Raw genomic sequence first — 16708 nt, 5'->3', positions numbered from 1 at the left:
GGTACCAAAACAAAGGGGGTTAATTAAGGACACAGTAATCTTTTGTCTGGTTTGTTTTTTTTCTCATTCTCACAGGTATAAGTGTAAATTACTTGTCTAGCTTAAAATACTTGTTCACGTTTCAGGTCAATGGATATCCGCTTAGAAGAAGGCAAGCACTGTGAACAGTGCTCTTAATTAATAATATCTTCACTGCATTGTTATATATTCTGGAAAATTGAAGTCAACAGCAAAAATGCCTCATTTATTTCAGTAGGACTAAAGAAAATTTTAAAATTTATGTAGTACAAACAATATGTGTGAGCCACCTGTTTGCTTTTTAACTAAATGGATTGGTATGGAATGACAGCTGCTGCAAAACCAACAACACTTCAAATACTATATATTACTTTGCCAAGAAGATGAAATTTTGGTATCATTTACTTTATTACCATGGGACGTGTTAATGGAGATTCCTACAGAAGAGCACTGTAATGAATATTTCTAGCCACTAAGTGTCACCCTTCAGTTAAATATTTTAAAACTGCAAATGGGGTCAATCAGAAACAAACAAAAAAGACTCGATTATATAATGCACTCAAAGCAAAGCATAGGCACTATACCAGTGTAAACTGCATAAAGAGGAATTCCTAGAGATAGAGGTGTTGCTCTCAGTGGAATGCCAAGTGATCAAATCAGACATTTTGCAAGCTTAAATAAGGTTTGAGCTGCACTAAGCCTTGTAATCTGTTTTTACCAATATAAATGCCAAAACTGAATTGCCACTATAAAGTCTGCCAAGTTTCTTTGTATTGTATGTCAGTATGCTGTTTTCCTTGATAGTGCCATCAATAAACATGTCTGGGGATCAACCGCTTGTAATCAGATATGCTACTTTCATTGTTTCAAGCTGAGCTGATACCGTATGAAAAGCCAGTGCCAGAGAGGTTCCATTCAGGCTTGAGCATGTGAGGGAAGAGAGAGGGCACAGTTCCCTTTACCCTGTATACATAGGTCTAGGTTAAGATTGGAAATTCCCCAATGCTCATGAGTTATAGACCTCATTTCTGAGACATGAGTAAGTTTTAGACAACAGCATAATGTTCTGCCCCTTGTAGGTGTTTTCTAAATAATTCAACAGATAAATACTCCGAGTTTAAAAGAAAAGATTTTCAGCCATACCACTCATCATATGTAAGAGTCTTGTTATCTCAAGATAGCAATATTATTGTATATTTTTCTGGTTATGTCACCATACAGGATAAAAATATATGTTGTTGCTGGAGTTTCTTTGCAATTAAAGGATCCCTTCAAATGTTTTTCCTCAAAATAAAATATCTATACTCAGAGTTACTCAAATCTCTATCTTTTCTTGCAAGGCAGACTGCTTCCATTTTGAAAAAACAGTTTTTCTAGCTTCTACTAAGTTTTGGGGGTCTTGTTTGTTTCATTTGGTTTGGTTCTTATTTTGTTTGTTCAATCTTGGGCATTCCATGTTGGGCAATCTTTCATACGTACAACACAAGTCAGAAAAGTTAATGAGTACTTTAAAAGTTCAGAGCTGAGAAAAGTAAATTTGTAAGGGTAGGAGTGGGCAAGTAAAACTTTATAAAAATAGTATGTTCTTTAAAAGTACACATTACTATATGGATAGAATTTCCTTAGACCTAAATGTGGAGACAGGACATTCATATAGCTAGAATGGTGTGAGCAAAGATGTTGAAACAGTATATTTTGGAGACAGTGAGCAAAGCAATTTGGACTGAGTAATGATTTCACATAAGAAAGTGGTAGTTGACTAGGATTATAAGAATTTTTGGAACCAGACTGGAATGGAAAACATGAAGTCAATAAGTTTTAGCTCATACAAACTAAGAGACAATGGGAACCATTAAAACATTTGAGCACAAAACTGAAAATGATATGAAAAAAAATGTATCCATAAGATTAATCAGACAAAGATGTGGAAAATTTAGAGGTGGCAAATAACAATAATACAATATTTTTTAAGAATGTGTATTGCAGATATATTTTAAGATTCTTAAAAATGTATAAACTTTCACATCCAATAAATTCTTCTGTTGAATAACCCACAAAAAATTTTAAATAAAATAAAAAATCCACAAAAGGAAAATAGCAGGTACACCAAAATTACATCAACATTTGTTTGGTTTCTTTTTAAGATTTTATTTATTCATTTGAGAGAGAGAGCACAAGCAGAGTGGGGAAGAAAGGCAGGGACAAGCTGACTCCCCGCTGAGCAGGGAGCCCAACACGGGACCATGACCCAACCCCAAGGCAGACACTTAACTGACTGAGCCATCCAGGCGCCCCAAATCAACATTTCTAATAGGAAAGAAATACCTCAATATCCACTACTGGGAAAGAATGACACATATTCTTGAAGAATTTTGTGTAGTAGACCAGTAATTATGAAGACTATGTAAATTACATGGAAAAATTTAAAAACTCATGATATATGTACATATATACAAATATATATGTATATATATATAAAAAATCACAATTTGAAGTGCAAAAAACAGCCCCAGAGTACAATGTTTGTTTGCCTAAGACACTAGTAATAAGGAATTTGAGAATACAGCCTTGAGCTGAGGCTATAAATCTCTTCTTTGTATACCCAGAGGTCCTCAAGTTTTTTTAGGAAAAGAGTCTAGGGGGTCTCGGGGGTCCATCCCAAATCAGGACACTGGCTGTGACAGAGGGACATTACTGCTGGGTAGAAGCTGGCCTTGGCAGGTGGCGACTGAAACCAGAATCTAAAGCAAGGGCTTCTATAGCAACCATGGGTGGTGGAGCAGCACCTGGAACGGGTGGTAGTAATTATTCTAGAATGTCAGTTCCATTGCTGTAGTCAAAGAAGAGAATTCCCAGTCAAGTTGACAGGGCCCACTGGATTACAATTTTTTTCATTCCCTTCCTCCACCACTTTCACACAGTGCTACAGGTGAAGATGGAACAGGTTCTGGTGACAATCAACTCACGGGCTTGAATCAAGAGGGGTTTTGGCATTAATGGAACAGTGGCCTTCGTGGAGCATGTCTGGCTAGGCAGCTCCAGAATAGAGAACAGTGTGACCCAGACAGAATAGAGATATTAAAGCTTTTCTATTTCTCCAGTCACCACCACCTTCAGCTGTACTAGCTCAAGTCTTCCTTTCTCATCCCTTACAAACATTTCAGAAAAAGTACAGAACTTTCTGGATCACTTTTCAGGTATAAAATAGCCCAATCTGATATGAAACTTCCCATTTAGAATTCATTTCATCCTTTCCTCTGCAGTGCCGTCTAAGCCTTAAAGACGTAGAGTGACAAAAAAAAAAACAGCGTGATCTTTCACTCTTCCCCCCCCAGCCAGCCCCATTTCAGAGCTCCTTTCTCCTGGCTTGTGGCAAGGAGGGAAGAGTTGGAATGAGACAAGTGGCTCTTTCTTATCTAATCCCTGTTGTTATCCTTTCTTGGCCAAAGCTGGGTATTGAGGAGTTCTGTGTGGCAGGTATCCAAATGTTGGCTCTTTCATTAAGCAAATGTGGTTCCATGAGACAGAAAATCTGCCTCCAGCTTGTCCTCTTCCAATGCCCCTTCAGTTTGCACCCCTGGAGGTCCCTTCACTTCACATCTTCTTTCTGCCAGGATATACTTGCCTGGAGGCAAGTTGCCTTGAGTAGGCTTCTGTCAAGATGGCTGAGGCCCAGCTACCTTCCCAGCTGACTCTCTAAAAACTCACACATCCCTGATAGGCCTAACATGGGAGTGCAAGCTGTCCACACGGCCCCTCCTCCAACACACATTCTCCATTCTCTGCTCCCCTGTTGAATAGGCACTGGACAGATCAGCAAGTCTACAACGTAAGCAGACATCAAACCAGGACTCAAAAATCTTTACAAGTAAACCCCCCACTCTCAGCTTGGGGGTGTTAAGCCTTCCATCTTCTTCCTCTCAGTAAAACAAAAGAAAAACCACAACCCTCCCCTTAGGCTAATGATGACCTCCCTGTGCGTTTCCTTACTTTCACCCTTGTCTTCTGGTCTTCTGCTTCTATAGCTGGGAGCAGGGAGAGGGGAGACAGTGATAAGAGCGGTGCTAAGGTGATGATTAGGAGTAACAGAGCCTGTTTACCTCTTAATAAGTTCTCAGCAGGTACAGGGTCTAGCCCCTAATTATTTCATGCTATTGTAGCTACTTGATGCCTCCTTGTCCCCAACTTTGAGTCCTAGTCAACAGGAAAAGTTCAACTCAGTATCCTGTTATTAAAGGCTGTAAGAAGTCTCTGAACTGAGAAACACAGATTTCAAGGGAGCAAAATGCTGCCTAAATTCAGCGTTTTTTTCCTGAAGTTCAAAATCTCTCCCTACAGGACAAGAGCGAAACACAGAAATGAAGCCTGAGTCTCCTTTCTGAATGTTAGAATGGTGCCCCTCTAGTTGTGGCCATAGATGGAGAGTCATTTCTTAAGAAGTCCTACTGCCAAATATTTTCATTCTTAGGGCCCAGCTCTGGATTCACACAAACAACCACTTCCTGTAATTAAAACTTGTCCCAAAAGAGTTGGAATCAGTTGCAGAATCCACTGCCTCAAAGATTGAGAACTACTATCACCACTTCCACTGTCTACCCAAACCCCCACTTTTGTCACACTCTCCACCGGTCCTATTTCCCTCTGTAACCCGCCCTGCAGAGACTCCTTGCCAATCCTCAAAAGATTACCCTAATTTCAAATCACAGGGAATGAGGTTGGGATCTTCTTTTCTTGTCTCCTCTTGAAACATCACCATAGGTCTTCAGGGGCATAATAAATGTGATCCAAGTGCAAGACAGTTTCTTAAATAAAACAGAATTCCTTTGGTCACCTTCCACCCCAAACTCAGAAATAGCTACTTTTTAAAATGGCACTTCTTTGGTTTTGCTTTGTACTTTTTTATATTACTACATAACCATAATATCTTCTTCTAGTCAAAATAAAAATTATCTGTAAGTCTCTCCAGTTTCTTTATAGAAGCAATAAGTCCCTAAGCCATATATGTGAATTCACCCCAATGATAATAATTTCACACAAAAAAATTACTTCCCTTTTGGAAAAATTGTCACCATAACCAGTTACAACTCAATGATTTGCCCCTTAAGCCATATAGAGACCACAGAATTAAAGTAAATTTAAAACCTGCCATTTTCCCTTCTCCCCTCACCCCTAATTCCAATTAAATAAAAGACCAAAAAGCTATATTTATGACATGTTTAGAACTCCTCAACTAGAACATGCTACAGAAAACCAAGCGTTGCTATAAAGCTTGATAATATGCATTTGCTATGAAATTGTGGTAATGGAGTCAGCTTTTGTTTGCCAGGGTTGAATACAAAGGAATTTGAGAAATATGGAGGTTTATGGAAAGATAAATCTTAAAAACATGGTCTCAAATAAAATAGGAAAAAGAAACAAAAACACATTTTTAGTAAGCACTGCAGTACTATTTGGATAAAATCCTGAGCCCAATTCAGCTTCCATAAGACCATTACTACAGACTAATAGCACACATCATTAGATTCTAACTTTAACAGCACAGCCACATTGAACATATGTGCTGTCTGCATGGGAGGTCTGAGGGCTAAAGCTAGAGCATGCAGCAAAAAATGTGCGAAAAGCAGTGCACTTCTGAAAGATTTTACTGAATATTAACATCCATTAAAAACTTTCTTTGTGTTGCACACAACTCATAACCTTTACCCATCTCTCCCCTCCCTCACTCTGTAGTATCTGTATATAAACAACTGAGATAACTAAATAATTCTCAGGTTACTCACTAAAAATAAACTTAAATACAATTCTTTAGTGAGATGTAGTCTAAGTACTTATGAGCCACTGATGCTTCTCACAAGAATCTAAAAAATTAGAGAAGTAAGATCTTGTGAGTGTAAAACTCTGAATGCCTCATACACAACAGTAAAGATGCAAAGTCACCCTTAAAAGACAAATGGAAAGACTTGTGTGCTATTTGATTAATTATATAATGATGCTTTATTAAATATGTCAATCAAAAGGGGAACTGGCCAATCAAATACACATAGATGAAGACGAGTCTGAAAGCTACACTTCAGCAGCAATCGTCCAAGCACTTGTACATGGGAAAATCTGTTTGGGCCAAAATAATGCCCACTGAAAAGATTATTAAATTAATCTAATTCTCTTTGTCCTAATTAATGCTCAAAAAAGAATATTATGGCTTTACTTCCCAGGTACATATATGTAGAAGGAAAAGATGGGCCAGCCACCTAAATTTGACTGTTCTGGTTCTAATAGCAGTTATATTTATTATTATAAATCAATAATATTCGCTTCCCATGTAACCTAACTACAAGTACCCTGAGGCAATCAGGCTGACTAGAGTTCACTATCTGTTCCAGTTAAAGTTCTCAGCATAAATTAACGAATATACTTTATGAACTTCATTATTATAAGTCACCCATGACATATGGATTGAACTTAATGTCAAAATTAAGTTTCTAAGTCAGCTGACCTAAGGGCTCGATCCCAAGATAATAAATGTCAATTTGTGAAGGCTTTTTGTAATAGCTTGTTATCATTCCCATATAACAGAGATCGGCTACATTATCATCCAGAGGAATGATTTATTGGAACCCAACCCATATACCTAATGTTTTGAATTACAGATATTTCAAATAGGGTTTTATGCCACTACTTCTCTACCCCTGCCCTTGGCAGACTTCACAACACTCTTTCCTTGAAGGCCAGATGCAACCTTAGAACTATTCTTACCATAATCTTCTAAGCAGCCAATCAATTAAAATTGGCATGAGGGGCACCTGGGTGGCTCAGTCGGTTGTGTCTGACTCTTGATTTTGGCTCAGGTCATGATCTCAAAGTCCTGAGATCAAGCCCCACGGCAGGCTCCTTGCTGAGTGTGGAGCCTGCTTGAGATTCTCTCCTTCTCTCCCTCTGTGCCTCCCTCCACCCCACTCTAAATAAATAAATAAATACATACATACATAAATACATAATAAATTTAAAAAATAAAATTAGCATGGGATGAGAACTATTGTTGGAATTGATATTTCATATTCTTTTCATGTACCAAAAGTGTAATTTGTGTCAAATATATATGGCCATAGTGTATTGTGACAAAATTTCAGGGTAAAAAAATCTTTTCTTCAGAAAAAATTGATAAAGAATTAAAAGAAAAAAGTTATGCTATTCTTTTTAGGCTTGAGTTTAAACATTCAAAAGAGACAATTAAATTTTGATCTTAAATTCTTTGAGTTTCCCAATAGTAAGAGTCATCTTCCCATTTTTCTTCAAACTTCCTAGGATTTGTCCCATAACTCTGCATCCTGTTCAATCTTCTGTATCCCAAAGAAGTTCACACCAATGATACAGAGTGGCTACTTCAGAGACAAAAGGCACATAGCCAGCTGGCATAAAGCTTGAACCAAAAGAGAAGAGAGTGAGAAATCTTAGCCAAGAGCCATGAGAGACAGTAATCATGATTTGTTAATTGTATCATAATTGCCCACAGAAAACGTGTATCATCCTACTACATGATAGGACAGAGTAATTTCTTAACAGCAGTCTTAAAACATGAGAGAATTTTTCATACTTAGTAGGACCATTCCTTTGTTCACTTCTACTAAAAAAACTAACAATAGGAATTAGATTTAAGCTGTTTGCTGCCTAATGAAGAACTAAAACTGAACACGAGGGAATTTTTCATTTACAAAGTTGCAAATTATGAGTGAAAACAGGACCCTCAGTAAGGGTGCCAGAGGAAAGCATGAATAGAATGAACACTAAGAAGTTGGGTGAGAAAGACCTGGTTGAAGCAAAGAGGATGTCCAGGGAGGAACGCCTGGTAGGGATGCCTCAGTGGCTCAGTCAATTAGGCGTCTGACTCTTTATCTCAGCTCAGGTATTAATCTCGGGGTTGTGAGTTCAAGTCCTGCTTTGGGCCCGATGCTGGCCGCGGAGCCTCCTTTAAAAAAGGGGGGGGGATGTCCAGGCCTAGTGAAGTACACGAGTCTTGGGGAAGCTTAAAAAGAAGGATGAATATGTTCTAACTAAAGTCATGAATAAAGCTTTTTTACTATGTAAGTTGTATTGGAAATTTTTGCCAACTCAAATAAAAAATTAAGTAATAAAAATTAGGGGGCACCTGGGTGGCACAGCGGTTAAGCGCCTGCCTTCGGCTCAGGGCGTGATCCCGGCGTTATGGGATCGAGCCCCACATCAGGCTCCTCCGCCAGGAGCCTGCTTCTTCCTCTCCCACTCCCCCTGCTTGTGTTCCCTCTCTCGCTGGCTGTCTCTATCTCTGTCAAATAAATAAATAAAATCTTAAAAAAAAAAGTAATAAAAATCAGAAAGGAAGAGGCAAATGATTTTTAGGTGACATGGTGATGTAACTGGAAAAAAGAAAAACAATGAAAACACTACAATAAGATAATTCAATAAAGTAACAGAATAGAAAATTAAATAAATCAATAGTTTTATATACAAATTATAACCAATTAGAAAATAACAGAAAACCCCTACACTGAAAATGAAATGTGCAAACCTACATGTGGAAAGCTATAAAACTCTCATTAAATACATAAAAGTAGATGTGAACAACAGCAAGAGAAATCATGCTCTTAGGATTATCAATTCTCCTAAAATTAAATTTAACATGATCTCAAAAAAAAAAAAAACCCCAAATACCAAGAAGTTCTTGGATGTTGATTCTAAAGTTTAAATATAAAGAAGAATAATGGGAGTGGGGGTAGCTAGCCCTATCAGATCTTAAAATCACTACGAAGCCTCTATAATTTACTGACATATAAATGGGCCAATAGAACAGACCATAAAGTCTACAAATAGAACCAGTACACATCAAAGTTTAGTTTATCATTCCAGTGACATCTTAAATGACTGAGAGAAAGAACTTTTTAATAAATGATGCCAGGACAATTGGATAACCATTTGGAAAAAGATAAAATTGGATCAGTACAGAATAAACTCCAAATGGTTCAGAAGTCTAAATATAAAAATATTACACAGCCATAAAAAAGGATGAGATAACGCCATTTGAGACAACATGGATGGACCTAGAGGATATGATGCTAAGCGAAATAAGTCAGACTGAGAATGACAATTACCATACGATTTCACTCATAAATGGAATCTTTAAAATATAAATAAACAAAAAGCAGAATCAGAACTATAAATACATCAGACAAACTGATGGTTGCTGGAAGGGAGAGTGGTGGAGGCATAGACAAAATGGGTGAAGGGAAGGGGGAGATACAGGCCTCCAGTTATGGAACGTGTAAGTCATGGGAATAAAAAGCAGAGCATAAAGAATACAGTCAATGATACTGTTAGAATGATATAATTGGACAGATGGTAGCTATACTTCTGGTGAACATAGCATAATGTATAAACTTGTCAAATCACTAATATGTACACCTGAAACTAATGTAACATTGTGTGTCAACTATACTCAAAAAGAAAAAAGAAAAAAAAAAAAACAAAAAACCTGAGCGGCACCTGGCTGGCTCAATCCATTGAGCATGCAACTCTTGATTTCGGGGTTGTGAGTTCAAGCCCCATGATGGAGGTAGAGATTACTCTAAAAAAAAAAAAAAAGAAGAAAAGAAAGAAAGAAAGAAAGAAAAAAAGAAACTATAAGTACTAGAAAAATTTTGGTTGAATAGCTTTATAACCTGGGAATGAGAAAGCCTTTCTCATGACTTAAAATCTAGAATCCATAAAATAAAAGATTGACAAGTCTGACTTTATAAATACAAAATAAATTTGCATGGCAAAAATATGTACATATACGTGTGCATAGATTCAGATAAAAACAAAAAGAGCCTAGAAAAAATGAAGAAAATGACCAAAAATCTAAGAGAAAAAATAGGAAAATAACAGTTCACACAAATAGAAATGCTAATGACCCTTAAATAAATTAAAATGTGCTCTACCTATCTCATAAGAAAAAATGTAAATTACACTACACTGAGATCCATTTTTTACCTATCGGATTGGCAAAACTCCAAAAGTTTGACAGCATACTCCATCATCAAGGCTGTAGAGAAACAGGCACTCTCAACATTTGTGGTTGGCACACAAAATAATGTGATCTCTATTGAGAAGGAAATTGGTATTACAAAAAATTTACAAATGTGTTTACTCTTTACCCTAGCAATTCCACTTCTAGCAATCTTACCTGAAGATATACTTTAAGAAACACAAAATAGCACATTCACAAGGTTATCCAATGTAGGATTATTTGTCATACCAAACGATTGAAAATAACTCAGATAGCCTTTAAAAATGACAGGTTAGGGGGCGCCTGGGTAGCGCAGTCGTTAAGCGTCTGCCTTCGGCTCAGGGCGTGATCCCCACGTTTCGGGATCAAGTCCCACATCAGGCTCCTCGGCTGGGAGCCTGCTTCTTCCTCTCCCTCTCCCCTGCTGTGTTCCCTCTCTCGCTGGCTATCTCTCTGTCACATAAATAAATAAAATCTTTAAAAAAAATAAAAAAATAAAAAAATAAAAATAAAAATGACAGGTTAACTGAACCACATTACATCCACAAAATTAATAGATACCATCCAACCACAGAAAAGAATGAGAAAAACCTCTCTGTACTACCACAGTGTGAGTCCAGTATTATGCAGTACCCTGACACAATTACAAACTGAGAACCACCATAAAATATAAACTATCTTTTTGGCTCATATTTTGTGGAATGCATTATTCACATGCAGTTATAAATGAAAGAACTGGTACCATATAAAATTTGGTGGCTGCTTCTCCGAGCTATGTATTGTATTAAATCAACAAAATGTACACAGTTTTTATACAGTACCTAGATCAGTTTTGGACATTATAATGCTATGTCTGTATATTATACAAAGAGAAAACCAAACTTCTTCCTCATACCTTGGGATTTTATTGACATAATTTGTAAAACTACACATTTCTAATATATAAATAAAGTGTACAAATCCTTAATGAAACAGTAATAAAAGACTAAAAAATGTATTTCCACTATTACCTCCTACATAAATTTCATCCTAAGGTACTAAATGATGAATTTTAAGATACCGTATGAAATGAAATGAAATGAAATGAAATGAAATGAAATGAAATGAAATGAAATCTATACCAAGGCTCACTTCAATGACCATTAAAAGATTTAAATCAGGTATGGTCATATTTTAGACAGCTTAGGGAAAAAAATTAGGAAATGCAAATTAGGCTATCCAGATGGAGAAACAGAACACTTTTCTCCCCCCAGTGAAAGACCTATTAAAAATAGTGCCATATCAGCTATTTAGATATTAAACTACTTTCAACATCAAAGAAAAGTAATTTTAAGGTAAGAACATTATTTTTCATTCTTATTAGTGAATATTCATACAAAAGAATGCAATCTAGCATTCACTAGAAATATTTCATAATCTATCTTAATTTTTACTGTAAAATATTTGATACTTGATACATACAAAACAATATATGAGTCCACCATTTATTTTAGTGAGAACATTACCAGTAGCATTAAAACTATCTCTGTGTTCCTCACTGATCCTACTTCTCTGTCTCATTCAGATTAATCACTATCTTTAATGTTATCATTCCCTTGCTTAAAAAAAAAAATTTACCCACATGTATACAAACCATGTATTCTTTATAGTTTTGCCTTTTTGAAAGTATTATTTTAAAATGGTATCATACTGTATGTAGTCTTCTATGACTTGATTTCTTCATTCAACATCATGTTTCCAAGATCCACCCATATTATTATGTGAAGCTGTATTACATTCATTCTTGCTTTGTCATTACAACAATTTCTTAATCCATTCTCCTGTCAAATAACAAGTGGCTTATTTTAGGTTTTTTGCTATTAAAAACAATGTCACATAAATATTTTTGTTCACGTATGCTAGTATACTTGTGCAAGAGTTAATCTAAAACATAGGCCTAGATAGAATAGGTGGGATGTAGGATATGCATATGTTCAACTTTGAATCTAAAAATTTTTTTCAAAGGAAGTATATCAATGTATATGCCTATCAGCTATATATAAAAGTTCTTATTCCTTCATGTACTTACCAACATTTTGGGCTGCAAGACTTAATTGTACCAAACTAATTAGTGTAAAATAAAATCTCATTGTAATCAATAACATATTGTTATGATATACACAATATTCTATTAAATTAACATAATTTAATGAGTTTTAGCATCTTCTTTCATAGATTTACTTGCCATTCCTATCTCCTCTGAATTGTTCACCATCTATTTTTAAAAATAGTTTATCTTTTCTTATTAAATTATAAAGAGTATTTGCATACTCTGGATAATAACACCATGACAATTTTATGTCTTGTCAATATCTTCTCCCAGGATATGGTTTGTCTTTTCAATTTCTTTTTATGTTCTTAATCATTTATTTTACATATAGTTCACATTTTTTAGTTATGTTTAAGAAATTCTTCCTTATGGGTGCCTGGGTGGCTCAGCCATTAAGCGTCTGCCTTCAGCCCGGGGAGTGATCCCAGAGTCCTGGGATCGAGCCCCGCATCGGGCTCCTCTGCTGGGATCCTGCTTCTTCCTCTCCCACTCCCCCTGCTTGTGTTCCCTCTCTCACTGGCTGTCTCTCTCTCCGTCAAATAAATGAATAAAATCTTTAAAAAAAAATAAAAATTCTTCCCTATACAAAAAGTGTCATAAAGACACTTTATTTTATACTTTATTTTACACTTTATTTTAAAGTTTTAAAGTTATACCTTTCACATTTGTCTTTTATGTACCTGTAATTGATTTCTAGATATTATATGACATTGAGACCCAATTTCACTTTTAGTATGATTGACCAATTGTTTCAGGACAATTAATGTCCTAATCATCTTTCCCTAATGATCTGCAATGCCATATTAGTTCTATATCAAGTTTCCACATATGCTCCAGCCCATTTCTGGATTTTCTAATCTAATCTATCAGTCAATCTATCTTTGCACATACTATCTTAATATAAATAGACTTTTCTATACAGCCAAAATAACATTTGCACAAATATAATAGAAATTCCTTAGTATCCTCTAATATTCAGTTCATAAACCATCACCCCCAACTTGCTCTCAAAGTATCTTATGGCTGGTTTCTTCAAAACAAGATCCAAATCAGGACCTCATTTTACATCTAGTTGTTCAGCCAGTGAGGCTCTTTTAAACACCACTTTTTCATGACACCAACTGGTTGAAGTAATTAGTATACTTGTCCCACACAATGTCCCATCTTCTAGAATTATCTGATTGTTCCCTTGTGGTATTATTTAATTACCTATCCCCTGAATTTCCTGAAAAAAATCAACTGGAATTTAGATCTAAAGCCTTGTCTGGATTCAAATTAAACATCTTTGGCTAAAAAAAAATTATAAATAAGACCCTGTGGTTCATATTGCACCACAACTGGAGATATATAATATCTGATGTCCCATCAATGACCACTGCACTAAGGTGCCACCCCTCCATCGCATATTGCCCCTCCCCTTTCTTCAAAGCAGAATCTATGTAGTATTATTTTACCAACATTTAAACGTCCAGCTCAATTTCAACCATTCACCTAATAGTTTTAACACCAATTAATACTCATTGTCTGAAACAATAATTTCATTAAGGATTGTGAAATGGTAATTTTCTGAATATAGCTATTTCCCTAAATTTATGCCATTATTTTGTAAAGATAGAGCTTTCCCTTTTAATTTGTTTACCCTGAATTATAGTTCCTGCTGGAAAGACAGTAAAAATGTTTAAAGTCTTTCCCTCCAAATAAGAATTTTCAAAAAAAAATTTTTGGTTTAGTAATAATCTATGTCCTTTTTAAAAATAGACTTTTTTAAAATATTTTATTTATTTATTTTGAGAAAGAGGGTGAGAAAGAGAGAGAGCATGAGAGGCAGGAGGGTCAGAGGGAGAAGCAGACTCCCCACTGAGCATGGAGCCCAATGCGATGTGGGGGCTCGATCCCAGGACTCCAGGATCATGACCTGAGCCAAAGGCAGACGCTTAACTGACTGACCCTCCCAGGCACCCCAGAAATAGACTTTTTTAGACCAGTTTTAGTTTTATAGAAAAAGTGTCATTCCAGGATTCTTTACCCACTTAGAATATCCTTGAGGAATAAAAGGGAAATCAAGATATTCTCAAATAAATGAAAGCAAGGGAAGTTGTCACCAGCAGACCTACTCAATAAGAGTGGCTAAAAAAGCTTTTCAAACAGAAAAGAAATTATAAAAGAAGAAAACTTTGAATATCAGGAATTAAGAATGAATGACAGGAAGAACAAAAATATAGGTACATCATAATAGACTACTCTTCTCTTGAGTTTCCTAAATTATGTTAAGGCAGGTAAAGCAAAAATTATAACATCGTTTGATGTAGTTCTCAATGTAGTAGATAGAGGGAAACATTTAAAACAACTATATTATAAAGGGGGGGGTATAAAAAACCTAAATGAAAGCAAATATTGACATAAGTAAAGACTGGAGTAAATTATGTATATATAATATAATGCCTAGAACAATCACAAAAAATATATACAAAGAAATGCATTTGAAAATTCTAAAGATGAGGGGTGCCTGGGTGGCTCAGTCAATTAAGCGTCTGCCTTTGGCTCAGGTCATGATCTCAGGGTCCTGGAATTAAGCCATGTGTCAGGCTCTCTACTCAGCAGGGAGTCTGCTTCTCCCACTCCCCCTGCCCCTTCCCCCTGCTTGTGCACTCTCTCTCTCTCTCTCTCAAATAAATAGATAAAATCTTTAAAAATTAAAATTAAAAATTAAAATTCTAAAGATGAGTGAAAATGTAATTCTAAATAATTTCAAGTAACAAACACGAAAGCAAGAAAAAGTGAAACAGAGGAATAAAAAACAGGAAGAACAAGCAATAAAATAGCAGATCATATAAATAATTATATTAAATGTAAATGATCTATATATGCCAATTAAGAGAAAATTAGCATGATAGATTTAAAAAAATATGGCCCAGGGTGATGTCACAGAAGATGGCTGAGTAGGAAGCTCCAGGAATCAGTCCCTCCATGGAGACAACTATTGAGCTAGCAAAAAGAGTCAAAACCAACTATTTGTGAACTCCAGAGTACAGTCAAATATTTGAAATGTTCAAGGAGTGCTTCATGAAGAAGAGGCTAGCAAGTTTTTGTAAATTTCAGTGTTTTGCATAGCAGCCACTATCACCTATGCCTCTACCATTTATCATGCAACCATGCGGATAATACCCATGTTCTTGGTGCAGCTAGATGTTACCAAGGTGGTCAGTAGGGACTCTCTCCTCCAAAACTCATGGCATGTGTTTTTATCTGCCTGGCAGTACACTGAAGTTGGCTATTGTTTTAACCTCATCAACCTACAGCAGCTTCCCAAGAAGCTTCTGTCAAAATAATTTAAGGTGAGAACACATCTGTTGCTGTTGTTTTGTTGTTGTAACACATTTTTGTTTCTTTTCTTTATTGACCCAAACATTGAAGGAAATCTCTGTCAGATCACTGGATAACCATGGAGATAATGGAATAAACTTTAAATCCATGCATGATAAGGTCCTGGATGATATTTTGTTTTGTAAAAATAGTTTGCAAAAGTCATTAAACAGATGATTGTGGCCTTCAAAAGGAACAACACTAATTCTGAGGGACATTCTGATTTCTAGAGTCACCACATCACAATAGTCACAATGTCCAGGCTTAAAAGCATACAAATAAACAGGAAATTATGACCTACCCACAGGAAAGAAGAAATTGAAAGAAACCATCCCTCAGGAAACAGATACTGCACTTACTAGGCAATAACCTTGTATTAACTGCCTTAAATATGCTGAACAGCTAAAGAAACTGGATGAAAACCCAAAAGAAATCAGGAGAATGATGTATGATTAAGTAGTGAATATCAATAAAGGGTTACAAATTATAAAAGGGAACCAAACAAGAATTCTTGACCTGAGAAGTACAATAAACATTACATACAATATTGTAATGAAAGGTACAATAGCTTCTCTAGTGTTGAACACAAGAGGAGTTCAAGAGCAAATCTGAGTAGGCAGAAGGAAGAATCGGTGAGCTTGTAGATGGGGCAATTTAAATTATACAGTCTGAGAAGCAGAAAATTTTTAAAAGTGAAGAAAAATAAACAGAGCCTAAAGGAACTGTAAGGTATCATCAAGTGTACCAACATACACAAAATGGGAGCATTAGAGGAGAGGAGAGGAGAGGAGAGGAGAGGAGAGAAAGAAAGACTACTTAAAGAAACAAAGGCTAAAAACTTCACAAATCTGATGAAAGACATGGATCTACATATCCAAGAAGTCCAATAAGCTAACAATAAATAACAATAAACTCAAAGAAATCCACACAAACACATATTATCATCAAACTGTCAAATGGCCAAAACAAAGAAAGTATCTTGAAATCATCAGGCAGAAGCAACTTGTCATATATAAGGGAGCCTCAATAAGATCAGCCAATCCCTTGATCAAAAATCATGGAAGCCAGGAGGCAGAGATGACCCATTTAATGCTAAAAGAAAAAAAAAAAGCTGTTAACCAAAATCCTCTATCTGGCAAAACTCTCCTTCAAAAATTAAGGAAAATTAAGACACTCTCAAATAAATAAGAACTGAGGGAGTCCACTGCTAGCAGCCTGCC

This window comes from Ailuropoda melanoleuca, chromosome 2 (genome assembly GCF_002007445.2).
Source record: "Ailuropoda melanoleuca isolate Jingjing chromosome 2, ASM200744v2, whole genome shotgun sequence".
Lineage (NCBI taxonomy): Eukaryota > Metazoa > Chordata > Mammalia > Carnivora > Ursidae > Ailuropoda > Ailuropoda melanoleuca.
The sequence above is the reverse complement of the archived record's forward strand: the minus strand, read 5'-3'. Positions refer to the sequence as shown.